Genomic DNA, 3,383 nt, shown 5'->3' with positions numbered 1-3,383 from the left:
AACAGAAACCACTGGGAGGAGCTCCCAGCCTGGGGACTGGTGAAACGGGTCCTGACGCCACCTCCCCTCCAGTCCCTGGGATAGAGGTGTCGATGGACAGAACACACAGCATGAATGCTTCTGCCAGCCCCGAGCAGCTCGACAGGCACTGGAATTAGACTGAGGCTGTGGTTTAGAGCCTTTGATTTCCTGGACTGGAGAGAGGGAGAGTGAGTTCTCCAAACCATTAAGCACATTCAGCACACAACATCCCTGAGATTTTCCTAGTGGTCTGGGCAAAATCAGCAGACACAGCTACCTCTACTTTGCGGTTACAGACTGTCAATACAATACCATGTATTGTACATATGACTTTATGTACATTTTTAATCAAATAAATATTATTTTATTAGAAGCAAGTGATTATACTTTGCTTAAAGCTTTTCTATAAGGAAGACAGCTCTTACTCCGTGTTGACCCATCAACTCTGAAGCACAGACAGTAAGTATAAAAGGTAGTGGGACACAGAGTGCACAGGCCTATGGTTAGTCTGGACCATGTCCTTATGGGAAGTGCTCCTTCCTTTGGGCTGACGTAGCCTGTGCTGGGACATAGGCTTAGGGAGAAGAGTAGGGTTAATTTCAGTTCCTCCTTGTCCCTTTGGCCAGAGCACCTTGTGCAGGTCATAAATTATACAACCTTACCTTGAGCCACTGGAAAGGGACCAACAGGGCCAAAATTATTAGGCCAACAAGACAAGGAACAGACTTGCAGTTATATACAAAGTGGAAAGGTAGAGGCAAGAGTCAGCAGTCAAGCTAAGCGTCTGGGAAATAAGTGTGTGCACTTGTTAAAAGGCAGCAAGAATGGAGCTTGAACAGACTGTAGTCTGAGCCATTTGCCTGTTGAGGCTGGCACTCCTGTGTGCTTGCTGACCTAGTGGTCTCCTGCAAGTCCTCCTGAGTAACGGGGTGATGTACTGGAGGCCCAAGTAGTTGCTCCTGACAGGCAAGGCTGATTGCATCCTCAGGAGTTTGTTCTCCATGAGAATTCAACCTGCAGTTGAAATAGTGTTCTAGTTGTATATGGATGTAAATTTTCATGCTCTGTCTTCCCTGAAGAAATGGAATAATGCATCATTTGAGCAATACAGGGAGCAACTTGTGGACTTTTACATATGTAATGTGTCACATCCACTGGCCTGAACGCGATCCAAGCTGAGAGTGGCTAAAAGTCATTGTCATCTGGCCATCCTTGGTGCCTGTGTGAAATGCCATCCTGCTCTTTCTTCACAGAGGCACCCACATCATAAAAACCACTGTGGCATTGGCACCAAACAACATCCTTGTAGAAAATATCAGTAATAAAGTTAAAGATGAGTTAAAGGGTATAAATTATTCCTGGAGGAAGTTTCTTGTGGGAAGCATCATTGCAGGGTCTCAGCAGGGATGAACCCACACTGTCATTGGACCATTGTGCTCTGGTGATGGCCAGGATGCCTGGTTGGTTTTCCTCTCAGTCACTCTCTGAGATCTAAGACTCAGAAACCTCCTTTGGTTTGTTTTATTCTAGGATAGATACTTCTAGAAATGAGCGATCCAGAGGTCCAGAGTTTTGTCCTTAGCTTTCCAGAAAGATCCTCAACGCTTCAGTTTTGTACATACACAAAAAGAGATCTAGTTCTAATAGTTACAGAATACACTCTTTTGGGGATAGTAGGTATACTGAAGATGACAAATTAGCACTCAGAATAAAGGTTTGCTTATATTTTTTACATGCAAATCAACCAGAACAGAATTTATGTTTAGGAGACTGATTGTAACCAAACAATTGGAATCAGTAGAATACAATCAGAAAAGAGTATTATTTTCCCACCACACCTTCTAAACAAGGTAGCCATATGTTCTGGTTCCTAGTTTACACCTGTTTCCCAAGAATAATTTTCATAGTGTTCTCTCTCACTCTGAAAAAGCATCCTGGTGTAGATGATGGTCACCCTACTTTTAACACATATGTATAGTAATCCTCACTGACCCTGTATGACATATCAGGAAGTTTCCACAGCTTTTCTGGTCTCTTTTGGGTTTTAAACCTATACTTTACATCTATATTATTTCTATGTTGTAATTCCAGGTAAGATGAAGTAAACACACACTACCCTTTCTCTCTCTCTTATTGCGGCTATACAAACTGAATAAAACACATAAAAAAATCAATGTGAGGATTCTGAAAAATAAATAGAAACAGGCACATTGGAGAAGACGGGAACTAAAGTTCTATATTTTTGTTCCTCCAATACCCCCTGATGTAGACTCAGTAAAGTCTGAAACCCACAAGTGGACATCAGTCATAACAGAGAGTCCAGAGGAAGGCCACTAGTGCAGGCTTGAAGACTGGGAAATGGGCTTCCTACCACTCCCACATTTTCCCCTTCTATGTTCTTTCACTACCCAGCCCCTAAGCAATCTTGTGTTGGCAGCAGTAGCACCAAAAAATGCAGTGTCAGTAGGGTCCCTCAAGAGCCTACATCTGTAAGGGAGAGGAACTGTCCACTTTGGTATAAGGAGCTGTGGTCCCAAGAGGTGCGGCAAACTTCTATGAATTGTTTCCTCTCTCTATGTCCTCTTATCATTTGGCTGCAGAGGTGAAAACGGTTGTGAAAAGTGCACTGCAGAATGGGGTGAATAAAGTCCCCAAGCTGTAATCAGAGAACTGCAAAGAGGAGGAGAAAATACCCTGGAGATTGTAAAGAGAGGAGCTCAGGAAAACAAACCCATAAAGTTGTTTATATACTCCTGGATTCATCCCCAAGTTGCGCACGTCTGAATCTGACCCCTAATAGAATACCACAAACTTTGACAATTGAGCTATAAGATAGACCACTTCCTGAGTCCCAGATAGGCCATTGGAAGGGGTATATACAGGGTAGGTACAAAATAACTGAAAGGCAATGAAACAGAACTGACATTGAAACCATAAAGCTTGTTAAATTTTAGGGCCTTAATCCAAGTGGTTCAATTGCCTGGTAAAATAAAAATAAAATTCTTCATAGAATGGGTCTTTCAATAAGACCCAGGGTTGTGTAATAAAATATTTAAAGCATTCAGGATACAATCTGTTGAAAGCAAAACATTCTGACTTTCTGGTAGAAATTTCAATGTAGATTGATGTAATATATAAGTTAACTACAACATAAAGGAAAGAGGGTAGGGGAATTTATATGGTAAGGTATCTACATACCAGTTGAAGTGGTAAAATATTTACTCTAAATAAAATGTGAACATACAGTAAGAGTATGTTTTAATCCATTGGGCAACCACTAAAACAAACAAATAAAAACCCACAAATATTGTTAAAACATAATAGACAACAGAATGCCATTCAGCCAGTAAAAGAAGGAATTT

The sequence above is a fragment of the Cynocephalus volans genome, chromosome 14 (genome assembly GCF_027409185.1).
Source record: "Cynocephalus volans isolate mCynVol1 chromosome 14, mCynVol1.pri, whole genome shotgun sequence".
In the NCBI taxonomy this organism is placed as follows: domain Eukaryota; kingdom Metazoa; phylum Chordata; class Mammalia; order Dermoptera; family Cynocephalidae; genus Cynocephalus; species Cynocephalus volans.
This window is presented reverse-complemented; position numbering follows the sequence as displayed.